This window comes from Zonotrichia albicollis, chromosome 10 (assembly GCF_047830755.1).
Source record: "Zonotrichia albicollis isolate bZonAlb1 chromosome 10, bZonAlb1.hap1, whole genome shotgun sequence".
In the NCBI taxonomy this organism is placed as follows: domain Eukaryota; kingdom Metazoa; phylum Chordata; class Aves; order Passeriformes; family Passerellidae; genus Zonotrichia; species Zonotrichia albicollis.
The window spans coordinates 11,499,134-11,517,095 of record NC_133828.1 but is presented as its reverse complement, the minus strand read 5'-3'; positions in this window follow the sequence as shown (position 1 = coordinate 11,517,095).

The following is a 17,962-nucleotide window of genomic DNA, read 5'->3' as shown; positions in this document are numbered from 1 at the left end:
AAATATTATTTTTAAGTGGTGTAATGGTGGTTTGTTATGGTAATGTTCAGACAGCTCATACTGGTCCACTGGCTAAACCAGTGGAAAGTCACTTCCTAATTTTTCAATCTTTGAAGCCTTCAGGGTTGTACTTTCAAGCATGTGTACTGAGATCATACAATAACTGAAAAACAATTGAACAAAAAACAATTGCATTAATTATTGTGGCTCAACCTTTCCAGAAAATTTGAAGTTTGATCTTGCTTTTAGGAGGACTAACGCTCATCCAGTTTTTCACAGCCTCTACCAACAATTGCTGTAATACTCTGGAAGGAAATATTTCTTCCATGAAGGTGTTTTTTGCTCCTATTCTCTCTTGGAAAAGCTTTGAAAAGGAACTTTCTCACACTCTACAAGCCAAAAGTAATCTTGCTTATTCCAAATGCACAAATGGAGAAAACATTCCAATCCAGAACTCTTGTGATGTCCAAATATTTTGGTTCATGTTCCTCTCTGGACATGGCTAATATTTGAGGTGAAGAAGTTATCTGAGGACTGCTACAGGAGTGGGGCTCCTTGTCCCTGTAGTAATTGTACTAAAGTGTCTTCTCTTAACCATTTTTTGGCTATAGTAGTTGTAAGTGCATCCTCCCCTCTCACTTTAGAGCAGTTAACTCTGGATTTGGACATGAACTGAGCCACAAGACCCAGTGCAAGCCTGGCAGTGGAATTAAGAGGTAGGTACAATCCCAGGCAGAAATGTGCAGAAGGGCTTAAGCAGCACTAAAAAATGTTCAATGGTATGAAGGCAAAAATCTTCACTGGCATTCCAGGAGGATGTCAGGGAAGAAAATTAAAGCACATCATGCATAAGTTTGTTTTAATACAAAACAAAGAGGGGGATGGATGGTTTTGTTGTTCTAAAACTGATGTGTTTTGCACCACACTTTAGAAGCAGCTGCTCATGTATGGTATTGGTGTGAGTTTGTCACAAACCCCTCAGGATTAAAATCAGTGTAAGTCTGATGCTGACTTTTGAAGCTTTGTTTTCAGTTTGGAGTTTTTGATGGCTTTTAAGTTGTTGTTTGTAATTAGCTTGAGTCTGAATTTTCCTGTGTACCTTACAACCAAGATATGTCACTCAGGAAACCCAACATAAAGCCAGAGTACTGAATTTATTTTTGTTGTGACGACACTGCTTGGAATAAGGTTCCTCACTGCATGGTACTGGGGATTTGTCCAATAGCCATTAGAATGGAACTTCTGAGGTTGGATCTGAAATTCAGCCTTGAAAACACACAAAAATGTCTGATCAGAGCGGGGGGAGAGACTTCCTATTAGGGTGGAGTGTTTACTTAGCTCTGTGATGTATTTTTACAGTGTTCTTTGTTTCTTCAAAGCTCTCTATGCAATCATTTAAGAAATCAGAAGGTTGTCAGCCTTGTTAAAAGCAAGTCCTGGAAGTGTTTTTCAAACCACCTCTGAGTCATCCTGCCAGTTCCCTCTCCAATATCTCCTATACATGTGCACAGTTGATTTTTGAGTTCCATGTTTCGTGCTAAAAACCTGCTCCTGCACGTACTCGAGCTTGTGTTTTGTAATGAAAAGGTTTAGTCAGCAGCAGTAGGGTCATATTGGTGCTCTGTCTGTGTGTCCAAACAAAATACTTTCTGCCCAGGACTTTTTTTTAAACTGCTTTTGGCTTTGCTATGTGAGAACCTCAGACTATAGCTAATTTAAGGATGAATTTAGTTATATTGCCGTTGAAATAAATGTCTGTTCAGTCCTGATACAGGCAAAGCTTTGTCATCATAGCTGTACTTACAGCTGTGCCTTGCCTGCTCCAGTGCATAAAAAGGTGATTGACAAAGCCATCAAAGGAGTGTTCTTGAGGCAAAAAGAAGGGAGAGATGTAGAAATCCCAAATGCAAGGAATTCTTACAACTTTGGGCCTGTAAACCAAAGCTTAAAATTAAACACAGGATTTAGAACATTTATGAACTACACATTTTCAACTTATCTGTTCTAAAATTTAGAACGTGAAAGGCTTTATTTAAATGCATCTGAGGTGTTGTCTCTTCCTCCCCCCTTTTCTGAGTGCTAGAAGACCCAGCCCTCATGAAGCAGCTTTGTATCATTTTCCATTGTATCAAGTGCTGATGCCTTCATAGGGCATCCAGGATTTACATCCCTGTGACTGAGTTCACAGGGGTCTTAGGATGAGGGAAGAGATGAGGATCTGACTCCATGTTTCAGAAGGCTTGATTTATTATTTTATGATATATATTACATTAAAACTATACTAAAATAATAGAAGCAAAGGTTTCATCAGAAAGCTAGCTAGGAATAGAATGATAACAAAGGTTTGTGGCTCGGCTCTCTGTCTGACCCAGCTGATTGTGGTTGGCCATTAATTACAAATGTCCAACATGGGCCAGTCACAGACCCACCTGTTGCATGCCACAGCAGCAGATAATCAATGTTTACATTATGTTCTTGAGGCCTCCCAGCTTCTCAAGAGGAAAAATCCTCAAGGTAGAATTTTTCATGAAAGATGTCTGCGACACATCCCATTCCTTCTATTCTCTAGGTCACAAATGAACCCCAAAGAGATTGTGGCTGAAGCCTGCAGACCCTGTGCTCATGCTGTTACCTCTTTGCCTCCCTGTCCTGAATTCCTGCCACTTCCAATAAGGATGTACAGCTCAAATCTACACACAGTTTAATTGTGGGCTGGAGTCAAACTGGAAATCCAGAATTATCTTGTTTCAAGATGATAATCTTCTTTGTCTTTTTGTTCTCCTAACTGCAGTGGGGCTTGGCTCCTACCTGTGGGCAATGTTCAGGCCCAAGTCCTGGTGACGCTGCAAGGTTCACCTCATGCAGCTATTTTCACTCTGAAATTGGACAAGAGACATTGAGTTTGCTAGAAGGAAACACATTTCTGTGACAATGTATCTCCTCCAAGACTGATAGTGTGGCTCAGTGTGCGGAACTGCTTAGACAAAGCTGCCACAGGCTGTGGGAGGATATTATTGTTCCACAAATCCTGCAAAAAAAGGTGTTTTGTTGATAAGATGCTGCCCAGGAGCAGGGGCAGTACAGGAGCACCTGCTGGTCTCTTCTGGCCCTACAAAGAGCTCCTGCAGGTATTAAATGCTGCAGAACCTGCTTAATGCTGGGTGTACACAACTTGTTTGCAGCCTTAAGTGTTGCTCAGTCAAGGTTTCTGTCCTGGTTTAGGGCAAATTTGTTAAAGAATCTGCAAAGGAGGGCCCCTCCCCCAACAGGTTCGGGAAAAAATTCCTCGGAGAGAGGTGGAAAGAACCTGTTTATTTGACAGACACAGCACCCCCCAGCACACAAAATGAACAATACCCGATGACACCGCTTTGAGAAAGATGACAAAATCAGAAAGTCTCTTTTGGGGGATGGTTGCTCTGTTCCCAGTCCCTCCAGTGCTGGGGCAGCTGCTGCAGGCAAACCTTCGGTGTTCCCGGGTGCCAGTCCGGAGCAGGTTCGAGATGGTCACAGGAACAGGAGAGGAGAAACAGTCCAGGAAGGAATGTGGACTGTTTAGCTAGAGCTAGCTAATAGGCAGAGGTGAAAGCAGAGCAGAAGCAAGAGCAGAAAAAGAGAGCAAGCAAAAGCAGCAAGCTGAAGCTGGAAGTGAAAAAACAGCCTTATGTACCGCTTGTCTCTGTGTCCCTGATAAGAGAAACCCAAACAAAACTTCCACTCTTCAGAGCCAGTCTTAAAGGCACAGAACAGATGAATGGGGATATACAAGCATCATAACGTCACCCCAGGACAGTTTCTAAGAGCTGCCCATGTCCTGATGATGCTGCAAGGTTCCCAGAGCCTGCTGAAGTTTGTACAGCAAAAAGGGCAGGGACAATCCCATCCCTGCTGTCAGCTAAATCACATGGCTGGTCCTGTAAGGCCGTACTGACCCCTCAAGCCACTGCAGCAAATTCCACCTGCTTTCCCCACCTTGCTTCAAGATGATAATCTTCTTTGCCTTTTTGTTCTCCTAGCTGCAGAGGGCTTGGCTCTTACCTGTGGGCAATGTTCAGCCTGAGATTAGCTCGGTGATGGAGGCAAGAAAACCTGGGAGCGGCTTAAGCAGTGCCCAGCTCTCTTTCTGACCCTTGATTTCCCCCACCTGATAAGAGCCTCCTCAGAAAGCTCCCAAACAGCAGCTGGTCATACAGTAATGGAGATTAAGGAAAAGGGATTTGCTTGAAATCTCCATGCTCTGGGAAGTCTCTTTGTTAAAACCCTGTTTTGCACTTTGCTATCGTGGTTTACTTGAGTTATTCCAGCCTCAAGGAAGGAGAAGGTGTGCTGCCAACTGTGGGTCATTAATTTCCAGCCCATGCTGGAAGGTGCAAAGATGTGCATGTTTTCCTTGGTTTTAATGCCAACAAATATTTGTTTGGAATATGTTGGTGAAAAGCAGAACCCAGGACTGCCTTGGAGCTTCTCATCACACCAGTCTGTGGTGAGGTGTTGGGAGACTTTAGGGCTGTGTGAGACCTGCCTAACAGGCCATGGCAGTCATTCCCAGCATGATAACAGGTTCAGAGGGTTATTTTTTTCTGTCACCTGTATGCTAATACTTTAGTAAAACTTACCTCCTGTAGTTACTCAGAAATTCTGCAGCCCCTGGGTTGGGAAATGTTTGAGCACGTTCCCCTCCCAGCTTTGCTGTGCAGTATCTCATCCCATACAGGTGATGCTAATAGCACTCAAATCAGTGGCACTCTCCTCTGGGGTTTGCTAAATTAAGATAAACCACATCTGAGATGCAGAGGCAAAGTTTTGACTTGTGAACATATTGCTGAATAGCTTGTGTTGTGCTTTTTGCCTGGGGAAATGATGTAAAGTCTAGTCCTGGTGAAGTTTTAATTTTGGCTGTTGTGTTCTGTCTTCCTTGAACCTGATGGCTTTATTTCTTCTGTGGTGTAGAGCTTGTGAACAGCTTTGTCTTACTGCAGAGATGTCTGCATTTCAGTGGGATATAAGAAATCTTTCATGCACACTCACTTCTGCAAATACATAAACTGGTGACTAATTTTAAATAAATGAATAATCTCACTGAGTTGGAAATAGACTGAATAAAAGTCCTCAGGGTTTTCCTAGGATTTGAATGGGTTCCACATGTAAAGCTTTCTGGGAAGAATGTCTTTAAAATACAATTCTAAATGTTTGTTTGTAGTTACACAAATCTGAGTTCTTTCAAAGTTAGAGGAATAGCTTCAATTATAGCCTAAACAGTGTAAGTGATTTGTTGTAGGTAGTTTCAGATATCCTATTTTCTATGTCAATTTTTATGCTCTTGCAGTTATGGTTTCTTATGGTTAAAAGGCTGTTTTCCCCCTTGTTGCTAAGAGAAAAACTCACAAACAGAAAAGCAAACTAAATACAGTCAGTTTAACTATTCATGAGAAAACCTTTTATTTGGTCCCACATTTCATGCCTCTTTCCCCTAATTTTTCCATTTGCAATACACACATTTCACAAAGCACTAATAAGATTTTTTTGAACGGGAGCATAATTAAGAGCATGCACTTTAAGACAATGACAAATTGGGTTTGTAGAATTTAATTTGTGCCTCAGAAAATGGTGTGACTGTGGAGTTGTGCAGCTTTAAATCAACTCTCTGTGTTCAGAACCATACCCCAGGTTTTATTTGATCTTGGATGCTATTTTACCCATGACAGTGTGGAATTTATACATATCCCCCAATCCTGGTCTGATCAATGTCATTATAAATAAACATAAGTAAAAGGTGTTCTTTTGTTTTTTTTTTTTTTTACTGTGCATTGCAGACTTTAAATAAGACACCCACCCCACTGGGTTTAGTTTCTCTGCAAGCTGTGGTTTTTCAACTAGACAGTGGGAAAGGCTTGGGGGGAATGTTGTGGTATCCACAGTTTTATCTGGAGTTTGTGGGATCCAGTGTTTGATTTTGGAAATCAACACTGAGGCTTTTTCATGTAGAAACACCTGCTGCTTTGAAATTCCTATAATTTTAAAAAACAAAAGCCTTAAAAGCATGAAACCCAGAAAACTTGGTCTGAAAGGGCATCTTCAAGAAAATGCTGTAAAATCATCGTCAAAATTATGTAAAACAGCAGTAAATTCTTCCCCCAAACATGCTGTGATAGACACTAACGATTTATGACAATATTCATTCCAAATCAGGAATCTGGATTCACCTGGTTTTTCTTCACATCAGGTAGGATGCAGTTTTGTAACTAAAATGAAGCATTTGAAGACTCTTTTTCAGAAAATCATTGGTTTTCTGCCAGAAAAGAACACTTTGGAAAAGTAGAAATCAAAATAGCTGTCCTGACTTGCTGCACTATGGCACAGCAACCATAACCCTGCAGGTCTCAGCCATTCTTGTTAGTTCTGTGTGTGTCAAATATCCATAATTTCTACTTGTAACCAATGATTTAGATAGAAAAGGGGGTATCTGTTTGTATGATCTATAAGATAATCTGATTTCTTGGATAATTTAGACTTTGCACAGATTTATTTTCTAGCCCCTGGGTGATCAGTGTGGAGACCTTTTTTCTTTTCTGAGGGATAAACTATATTTTTGGAGGAAAGGCTCCCCAGCACAAAACTTGACCACAAACATCTATATTTTGATGAAAAGTTATCCCAAACCACCTCAGTTAAGGTTCTATTTTAGAAGCTTATAACAAGATCAATATCAGAATTGACAATCCTGCAGATGAGCCCAGTGTTGGGCACAGCAAAGTAGAGCAGGGATCTGAACAAAGATTTCAAATATCCCTGAATGCCTTATCCACTGAACTAAAGCAAACAAAAATGCTTATTATTGTCTTTTTGGTAAAACAGTCCTTCAATCCTGGCTGCTGCTCTCTGCCAAGACTTCTCATCTGGGTTTAGTCATCACTTATGACTGTAAGACTAACAAACATTTATCTAAACACTTATGTAAAGCCTTGTACTATTGCTTTGGTATGAAGAAAAGTACATAAATTCTGCCTTTGTTAGAAAAAAAAAAAAGCATGATCCTCATAAAGAGCTAGAGACGTTTTAAGTGAAATTTGGGGTTTTTCCTATTTTCCTGTGCAGCTGTGAGAAGGTTGCTGGTGGAAGGCAAACCCCAAACCACTGGCAGCCTCTCCTAGAGCTGCCTGTTCAATCCCAGCCAGCTCCTGCCACCCTGCTGCTTCCAGGGCTGCACCTTCCCCTGGGCACCTCTCCTGAGATCTTTTGTGCTGTCTCACAAGCCTTCAAGTGCTCTTCTCTGAGACCTTGTGCTGTTTCTCATCTTTATTTCATACATCAGGCTGTTCCTTCCGTGGCTTGTCATTCAATAGGATTCCAGCTGCTACAGGCTTTTCTCCAGCTCCAAACACTTGCACGATAATCTGTGTATTCCATAAGAAGTCCAAAGACACAGTGGGTCCAGTCTTCCTACTGTTGTTGTGTAAGGAGCAAAATAGAAAAATATCAAGAGTGATGTTGTCCTGCTTTTTAGACCATGTTCCTGAGGGTTTTGATTTCTGTCCAGCTATGGTCAAATAATCCCTTGTTCTTGCAGATGAGCAGTGAATTTCCAGTAGGGATGATCTTAGAGACTGGTAAATCCACACATAGTTTCATCTGTTCCACACATTTCTCCTTGCTTTCTCCCTGCCAGTGTTTCTCTTGAACACTTGGATTTTCTGCAGAAAGCCATCCTTGTCCCATTCCTAAACTTGTTTTTCTTCCTCAATCTCCAAATGTTTCTCTTTAGATATTATACTCTGTCTCTTTTAGCAGGTGCTTAAATCCCAAAAGCAAGTTCTGTTCTAGAACTCTGTATAATTATCAAATAATCAAACTGCTGATACCTGATCACTTTTTAAATGTGAGTTTTGAATATTACACAACATATGTGGAGCAACTTGGCTGTGAACTGTAACCTCCAGCTCAAAGGATATCTGGGAGTTCCCCACTAGGGAGAGTTTCTGTAAATGCTCCAAGCTGAGGAAAGGCTGCAGTTGAAGCTGGAGATGAGATTTTTAGATTTCCAGGCTAATCAGACATGGAGATGCTTCTGTGCATACTTGGGGACAGTTGAAATACTTCATGCTGGATGCTCATCTGCATTTATTATTTTTTTGAATGCTCTTAAAAACACTTATCTTTAATATGAAGGTCAGTTTCATCCTGAGGTCATGTCCAAAGCAGCATCCACCTAACTAATAACTAAATAATCAAACTTCCAGAGGGATGGCTTGGTGGCTCTACACCCCTGGGTTCTCTCCCTGTGCTCCTGAGCTGGCTCTGAGTCCTCTTTTGCACTACACTTCTTGTGTTAATATTTGTGGTGTTTGTAGATATTTAACCAATATATTACAGGCAAGACTGTTTTCTGTAGCACTCCTGGTAGAAAAATTATGCCATATTTGGAGCATGTAGTCTTTATTTACAGCAGTTCTGTACCAATAAATCCCTGTGTGATGCTTAGCTCTGAATTAAGGAGGAAATTAGCATTACTTTTCAGAGTGGCTGCTGAGCTGTGCTTCATGCCGAGAAAGCTGTGGCAGGGTGGGCTGAGCAGCCCTGGGGCATGGAAAAGGAGCAGAGGTTGTACCCTCCCACACCATCCTGGCACTGTCAGCTTCATCTTTGACAGCAAATTGTTCCAGGTGTTGATAAAACAGGCTGAGGAAGGATGGCAGAGACTTTGCACCAGTCTGGCATCTCGAAATGCACTGACAGCCATGACTTTCTTTGGGCTAAGCTGTTCCTAAATGTTTGGATTTGCAGGGATACCATGCAGCTGTTGCCTACCCCCTTGTCTTGCAGAGCAGCATGTCTCTCCTCACAGTGTCCTTTTCAACAAGAAATCAACAGTTTGAGTGCAAGAAATGAGATGTTCCAGATTCCCCCATTTCTGAGAACTGTTGTGATACACACTTGCATCACATGGATACATTCAACATCTATAGGGTATTGTCTGAATCTGGGAGGGTGAGAGATCACACGTGACACAGGATGATCTCATCTGGCTGTTAGGAGCATGTTTCTTTCTACCCATCTGCTTTTGCCAAGCCCTTGGGTTAAGAATTATCAAAAAACCTCAAAAAACCCAACTGCAGAGTGCCCAAGATGTGAATTGGAATCATATATGTCAAAGCAATCAATAGGGAAAAAATTAAATTAAATACTTTAAAGATAGAGCTAGAGTCTCTGAAACCAGATCATGTTTTGGGAGAAGTTTCCAGAGTGGCATCACCTCTCAATATTGTTGATTTCAGTTGTGGTAAGATGTGGCTGACAGGTTGGAGTTCAGCTTGACTGTTCTTAGTAATGTCAGATGTCTCAGACTGCAGTACCAGCCTAAAGATGAGCTTGGGATTTTAGCTCTCCTTATTTTCCAGTTTTTGAGCTGAATTCTACTCTTTCAGAAAAAGCAGGCAAACAGCTAAAACCTCCAGACTTTGATGGCTAGGTAAGATGGATTTGGAATAAAACTTACTTGGGAGATCTTGATATCTTGACTTGAGCAGGGTGAAGCTTCCTGACACATCTCTCCAGAGCAGCTGTACTTCATGTCACAACAAAACAAACCAACAAAATTCTAAAAAAGCCCAGTTATCCAAGAGAACACTAAGAGAATACATTTATTTAGTGCTCAGTTCTATCTGTATTTTAGATAGAAGGCAGCTTCTCAGGGCTAAAAACTGCTGTAACAGGTGAAAGTGATTTTTCTCATGTGGTAGAGGATGCAGGCAGTATTTTGAAACTGAAAAAAATACGTAATAGTGCCATCAGACAGCTTAACTCTGAATTGAGGAATTTAATCTCACCTTGCTTAGCCTATGTCCAAATATGAGGGCTCCCAATTTCAAATGGGAAAGAAGCTCTTGCATGGTATTGGATATACTGTGGGGCCAGAGGTGTTCTTGAGAAATCCAGACAGAGGTGGAACAAAAGCAGCTTTGGGGAGCCAGGCTTAGCTGAATTCATTCACTTCTTTTGGCTTCTGTTGCTGGAATTTCACTGCTTGCTAGAAGAGGCAAGTTGTTGTTTTCCACAACTGGGATGAGAGCAAACGTACTTAGCAGTAAAAATCTTAGCCCTTAATAATATTTGGGGTTTTTTTAATACCTCTTTCTTCTATCTTAGGGACAAATAAAACATTTTTATTCTCATAATTCCAGTAGAATATGGAATATTGCCCCACTTTTCCTTCCCAAATATTTCTTGATAGAAAAATAAGAACTTAAAGGTTAATTTCAAAGAACTTAAGGTTAATTTTCAAGAGAGAGTGTGTGAACTGCTTAGGTAGCTCACATTTGACAGATTAATCAAATCTCTAATTCTAATTACTTCCAAGGTTTATAATGAAGCCTCACATAACTCTTGAGAAATGCAAGGACTGACAAGTGGATATTTTTCTGTGTCCAGCTGCTTTGCTGCCTCACAGGAGCTGTTGGATAAAGTGAGGGACAGTGCAAATGTCTCATCAGGAGCTGATTGAGCTGCCACAAATGCTCATTAAATCAGAAGGTGGAGAATAATACACAATGAACAGCAGGTGTTTGAAACTAATCATGTACCATCATCACTTTATATATAAACTTGATAACCACTGTGAGACTCTGGTGATTAATTTCTATGGCAGCAATTCTGTGCCCAGAAGGAAGGAAAGGGAAATCTGTCCCACCAAGTCGAGAGGGTGAAGGAAGTGTTGCTTGGAACTACAGAAAGGCAAATGCCCCCTCTGTTGCAGTGCTAAGGTACCACATAGCTAGTGAAACCTCTATTTTTATTTAATTTTTTTTTGAGATGTCAGCTTTTTTTTGAGACATCACTTAGTGGTATCTTGAAGGGGAGTTTTTAGAGCTGTAATACTCTAACTGGAACTGAATTCAGGCACTGAACAAACAAAACCGAACCCCAATCAGTACAAAAAATGTTGTTATTGTAAAAGCTTTGAAAGGCACCAAAGGATTCAGAACTTAGGTTGAAATGAGCTCAAATCTTTTGGCTGGATATTCTCAGCCTCCATCTCTTCCATGTGATGACATTCTGTTTCCAGTTGCATCTGTGTCTGGAGCCCTTTGCTTTGAAAGATCACCCTCATTTGAAGGATGAGGTGTCATAATCCATGGGTCTTCCAGCAAAACCTGGAGGCTGCAGCCCTGCAGATGGCTGCAGTCAGAAGCCATTGTGCAGCCTGCAATCTGAGATAGCTCAGGACACCTCAGGTCTTGGATACACTCAGACCTGTTCAATGTCTCTCGAAGTGCAGGGATGATGCTCTTTAATGGGAGCAATGCACAGTTTGAGCACATCTGGTGCATTGCTCTGCAGGAGAGAGTGTTCTGGATCTTGGTGATATAGCAAACATAAAAATTAACAGTTCAGTATATCTTTTGGCCATTTCAAACCTGCTAAAGCATCCTAATTCTTGTTGCTACTGGCCTGCCTTAGCATGTACCAGTGGCAGGGAATTAGCTTCCTTTAATGAGGATGTTGTCAGAGTGCTGGAGGTTTTGTGGACAGAGAAGGCAGAGGGTGCTGGAGTATTTTCTGTTTTCATCCTTCATTTTCATGAGGTAAGGGGCAAGTTGGTTTCTCCTAGATGCTGTGAGCATTTACTCCAGGACTTGGCAGATATGTGAAGAGTTTCCAGGTCTTGGGGAAATTTTACCTGGAGTTGAATATTACACACTTTCTCCTTGAGGTGAAATGTGATTTAATACAGAAGTGTAAATCAGCCACAAATTGTGGTACCACTCATTTGAGGCATGAGCCAACTCTTGTAAACACCCGTGGTGGTGGCAGGAATGTCCTGCTTCCCTTCCTGTGAATGACACCACCTTGTCTGGAAGAAGGGGAGCTGCTGGGGGGAGAAGATGAATTGAAGCCCCCCTTTTTGATAGTATCACAAAGATTAGCAGGACTGATGTAGTTATTTGTTGCCCATTTGACTGAAGGATTGTGGAATTCTAATTGGCAGCACTCATTTTATTTGTTTATTGCAGTTATGCCACTTTGGGTATATTAAGCACTTTCTACTTGCTTTTAAAAGCCTTTTTTATATGTCTGGTGTTTGTTGAGTGAAACAATGGTACATTTGGTCTCCTAAAAAGGAATATTGGCTCTGAGAAAAACAATTTATTGTTTTCCCCTTAACAGCACCTCCCTTTCATTTCTGTTTGTTTCTCTTTCGTGGTTCCTCTGAAGTTCAGAGGTTCTGTAGTGTCAACGGATGGTCATTTGGGAAACTCTTGATATAGTGAGAGGTAGGAGTTGAATGTTTCTATCTCTGATTAAATAAATTTCTCTAATTTCTTCTTAATGAGAATATCTCTTGTTTGTTTCTTTGTTCCCATCTGGGAGAGATTTTTGAGCAGTGACTCTCTAAGAATGTATGGCTGAATTATCTGCTGCTGCTCTGATTTCAGTGGAGTTGGGCCAGCAGAGGCTTTGGCCCTGTGTTTGTCCACATTTCCCAGAAATGCTCTTCTGCAGATTTGCTCTGTTTCCCAGGGAAACCCTAACGCCATTTTGTGTGTTCATTCAGGGCAGTTTGTAAATGCAAGAACCACATGGCAAAGTGTAACATGGGAGTGAAAGTTTTGTGTTGTACAGCACATGAAACAGTCAGCAGTGACCTTCTATCCTCAGAAAATCTGATATAAGGATCTGTTGGTCTTGTTTGCCACCTGAACATCTCTTTTCCCCCTGCTGCTCTTGAGTGCATTAACCCAGCTTCTTACCTATCCCAGGACCAAATCAAGTAGTTGGTTTCCCACTTAGATTTAGTTTAGATTTAAACCTGGCTTGTGGGCAGGTGCTCACTGTGCAGTAGCTGACTTGAGCTCAGCTATGAGGGACTGGTGCATATATCATAAAGATCCCATCATGGAATGAGTGGGCTGAAATATGATGCCCCCTGCCTTGTGGGGTTTCTTCTTACTGGTGTAAGTGATTTCAGGATGCTTCTTGGTAAAATAACAATCTGTTATGGATAGTTTGGAGAGATCTTTGTCCACATCTGCCTTAAAAGGTCACCTAGGAGGGGCTTGCATGATTATTTGTTGGACACTTACAGAGCAAAGGAGTCTTGCCACGCTTTAACTGCCAGTGCTGGGAAATCTGTTGGATATAAACATTTGTGATCCTTCATAGTGAAGTTGTGTAACTCATCAGGCACTCTGTCAAGTGAGATGAGCCAAACTGGGATGCCAGGCCCATCTTACTGCATTTTCCTTGGATCAGTGTTTTTTATTAGTCCCCAGTGAAACTTGTGTGCCTTGATTAGTGATGCCTTGTGAAGGCTGACCTAGAACAGAGACTGGACAGAGCTAAAGAATAAAGTAGGGATTTATTAAGAGGCCTCAATAGATCCACCTTGGGCAGCACAACCCAAAATGGTCACAAAATGGACAACTGGTCACAGGGTCTCACACTTTTATAAGTTCTGGTTCATTTTCATATTGGAGTTAATTGTCCAATTACAGCTCCAGCACATGAAGTCCCATCCTTCTTGTTTTCTCTATTCAGTCCATGTTGTTTGTGCTCTTGGGCCTGAAATCTGGATCAGTTGTCCTTAGTCCCTAGCTAGAGAGGGGACTTGTTTTGTCTCCCTGCTCTGTGAAGGGAGCTTACTATGACCTGATATGAAGCCTAGACTTACACATTAAAGCAGAACAAAATCTGAAAAATAGCAAAGTTAAAACCTGAGGCATCACCAGGATGAGGTGCTTGTCACTGAATGAGGTGACCTACTTGGGCTGAGCCACTCAGAGAGTGCCTCTGTCCCTGGAGTGCCAGAGGGAGCTGCAAGGCATTAGACCTCCAAAATGGATGGGTCACAAGCAGCATGCTGAGCTCCAGAGCATACACCTTCCTACAGGTATCTGACTTCATTGGAGCCCCTGTTTTATACAGGGGGTTACAATGCAGGAGTGTGATCTCCGATCCTAACACACAACTCAAAATTTAGCTGTTATGATCGACCAAAAATATGTATGTGGAGAATTCCTTGCGTTACTGCAGCTTCCAGAGCTTGCTGCAAGTGCCAAGCTGGCTGTGTGCCTTCCTGAGAGCAGAGTGAGTTGCTGGCTGGTTGAAGTGCCCCTTTTGGCACAATTGGCAGGGAGTCTCTGCCTGCTCATGGATGTGGAGCAGTTGTGGCCCGTCTCCCTGCTTTCAGGAGAGGCACAGCATGGCCTTGTGTCCCTGTACAAAAGGCCCCAGCCTTCCTGACTAGATGCCATCACATGAGTCACTGTTCCAGGCTGTATGAGCAATTGTGACAAAGGTCCTGGTAGGAACAGCTTTCAGAGTGTTACTCCAACTGGATCCATCCTTTCCTGCCATTTCCCAGCATCTGATGTTGCAGGCAGACTTAAGAGCTGCTGATTGCAGAACTAGAGGGATATTTCCTAAGTTCCTAAAAGAGAGGCCACCTAAATTTCTGCCTGAAGACAGGAATAGTAACTAGGGAAGAACCTTCTGTAGATGAGAAGATTATGGCCTACTCCGCAGAACAACTTTATTCTCATTTTTCAGAAACTTTTCTGGGCTATATTGTTAAGAGTTCATTCTGCTGGGGCCTAGAACGTGTAACTGAATACCAGGCACAGATGTGTCTGCAGCTTCTCTTCAAAAGAGCAGCTGGATGTTTGTGTGACCCAGCAGCTCAGAAGCTCTGGAGGGTGAACCCATCATTTCCAATACCTCTTTGGGAAGGTTCAGTAAGAGATGGTGAGGGGAGAGTCACAATTATGGGCACCATGTTGTGTTCTAGTGGTTCTGGGCATTCAAGTGCTATTCTCAAGCAGACTGGATGGAAAAATCCCTTCTTCAGCAGGGCCTGAGCAGACAAGGCCCAGGCTATTCCCCCTGCACCTGTCCCAGTTCAAGGACAGCAGTAAGTCTGGCCTGCCAGGTCTGTTTGTCCCAGAACACCCTAATCATTTACCATAAAACACCAGCCAGTGACGCTTCCCTGAAACACACTCTGAATAAATATTTTTTTTCTCTTTCGTCTATTTCTGTAGAAAGGGTCTTTTGATGAAAATACCATTGGTATGTTTGAAAAAACCAAGACCTGAGTAGTTATTTACTGAGTCCTTAAATACACAGGCTGAGTAGCTGACTGCTGTGAACGCCTTGTCTGCAGTGGCAGGGTTGAAATGCCCCATCTCAGCCTGGAGGCTCCAGACATTTCCTCCCTGTGCTGCAGTGATGTGGCTCTGTTTGTGTGGGCCCAAAGGGACAACCTCTGCCACCACTCCCTGCCTGAGTGACACTCTAGAGCACAGCCAGAGTCTCAGCCTTGAAAGACAAGGGACACTGAAACCTGCAGAGGATGTCAAAGCACCTTGGGAGGTTTCAATACATTAATTTTCTGCTGGTGCATAGGGCTGGAGTCAGTCTTGTCCTTCAATATCATCCAACAATGACTTTAACAGAGCTGAAGAAGTTTCACTGTGGGTTTTGAGACCTCTGATGTCTCTGCCTGGAAAGTGCTAGTAGTTTGGGGCTGCTTCTCTTCCCCCATCCAGCTGAACATCCTGAAACCTCAGGGAGTGAATACAGGTATTGTATTTGGGCTGCCCCCAGATGTAGGAAGGAATGATGAATCTGACTCCATGTTCTCAGAAGGCTAATTTAATATTTTATGATACTATGTTATATAAAATAATGCTGTACTAAACTATACTAAAGAGTACAGAAAGGATACTTACAGAAGGCTAAAAAGATAAGAATGAAAACTTGTGACTCTCTCCTTAGAGTCCAGCACAGTTTGGCCATGATTCGACAATGAGACAAAACAATTCACAGCAGAATCCAATGGAACAATCACCTGTGGGTGAAAAATCTCCAAACACATTCCAAAGAGCAAAACACAGGAGAAGCAAATCAGATAATTATTGTTTTCCTTTTTCTCTGAGGCTTCTCAGCTTCCCAGGAGAAAAATCCTGGGCAAAGGGATTTTTCAGAAAATACTAATGTGACATACAGGGGTCCCCTCACTGAGTTCCTGTTCCAAGTGAAACAGCTTGGGTGGAATTCTGTGCAATGGCTGACTTGCCAAAACTCAGAATATGCTCTTTACTAAACATGGCCTATTTTGCTGCAAGCCAAATATAAATATATATAAAAAAGGTGTGAAGTTGAGAGGTTGATGAAAGGTTACTCAATAAGCGGTTGATAAATCCTTGACCTGTTTCACATCTCGTTAAGTTTTTTTACACACTAAGGAGCTGTAAAATGTCTATGAATCCTGATGACCAGCAATTCAGATAAATAACCAGCTCCTACTGAAGAGTGAAACAGGAGCCAGGAACTGGAAATCGTCTTAGCTTCCTTTTGTTTTTGCAAATATTATTTTCAGTTATTGTATCTGCTATAATGTACTAGGAATGCTCTGAGGTATGAGTCATGACCAGGTCTCATTAGCCAGGAATTGCTCATTTTTTTTTGTCTTCTGTTTGTCCTGATTTAGGGAAGGATGCATCACCATACTTATTCAAAGTTTTAGCTTTTTTAGCTACAACTATGCCTAATATTGCCTGAAGTTTAAGTTAGCTCAGATGGGGAGTCCACAAATAATCATGTTGGGAAGAAAAGCGAAAATGAGTGAGCTAAACTAAGTGTTCTGCTCTTTATGCATCTCCTGAGAGAGACTAAAATACATTGAAGGTAATACAAATCACTTAATCCTCTAAGTCTCTGAGATGCTTTAAAAATTTGACCATACTTTCACTAAGAGTTTAAAAAACACAAAAGTTTTTAATCAGTGTCAGTCTGCATCTTAGTGTGCCTAGAGCAGCTCCTAACGTGGCCATGTGCCTGAGAGCCTTTAGGGTGTTTAGATCATATCTGCCACTGACCTGATTCAGTCTAGAAGAAAATGAGACCTAGACTCTGAAATCCAATGGTGCTTTCTCATAGATAACCTTTTAGCCAGCTGGTGTAAAAGAAATCATGGTGGTCCAACTACTGACCTCCAGAAGCTTCTCCTATTGGGTCTTTTCTATCATGGATAAATAACTTGATTTATCTAGAACCAGATCCATTTTGTGGTTGATTTGATTGCCTGTGTAATCATTAATTTGTGGTTGCTTTTTCTATTACTCATTAGTATTCTTTTATTATTCAGCAAGGCTTGGTATTTTTTAATATAATCTTAGCAAATAATTTACTGGTGTGTTTTGGCTACTTTCTCCACTTACCAAGGGGTGCTATGTTAACAAATCTGCACAAGTCACCAGAACCTACTTAATGAGTCTTGCTCTGAACATGCAAACCCAGTGTGGATGGAAATGTTGGCTATGGCTGTGCTGTTGGAAAGGTGATGAGAATATTTCATGATCTTTTATGATGTCTCTGGTGTCTTTTTGTGGGGCATTGAAATTCCTGGTAAAAATCTATCAATATCTTACTGTCATGCACGTGTTGAAACTAAGAATCTTTTGAAGCGTAATGATGTAATGATCTTTCTGCATGATTTTGGGAAAGATTGCAGAAAAGGTCCCTTTTATGCTGTCAGGGCCATGCAAAGAGCTCGTAGGCTAAGCTGGAGTTCGGTTCTCCACATTTAAACTTGGGGAGGGGATGTTTGAACCAAACCTCTTTATATAAATAGTATATTATATCAATACCTGAAATATAGACTTCTTCAACAGCCTCAAAACACACTTAAATATGTGCCTGAACAGAAAGCCTCCAACTTCCCATATCCCAAACTCATCAAACTCCAGAGCTAGATTTGTGTGGAAATAGGAAATACCTATTTTAAATATGCTTTTGAAATGTGCTGTTTAAGGGCTGGAAATTGTGCCTCTCTTCAAGGCATCTTTCATTTTCCATAGTTCTCATGCTATTGTCATAACAATGCTGATTGTATTTATAGTGATTGTATACAATACAATAGTGATTGTATTTACATGCAGTGTTGAGGAAAGGATGGCGTTGTGCT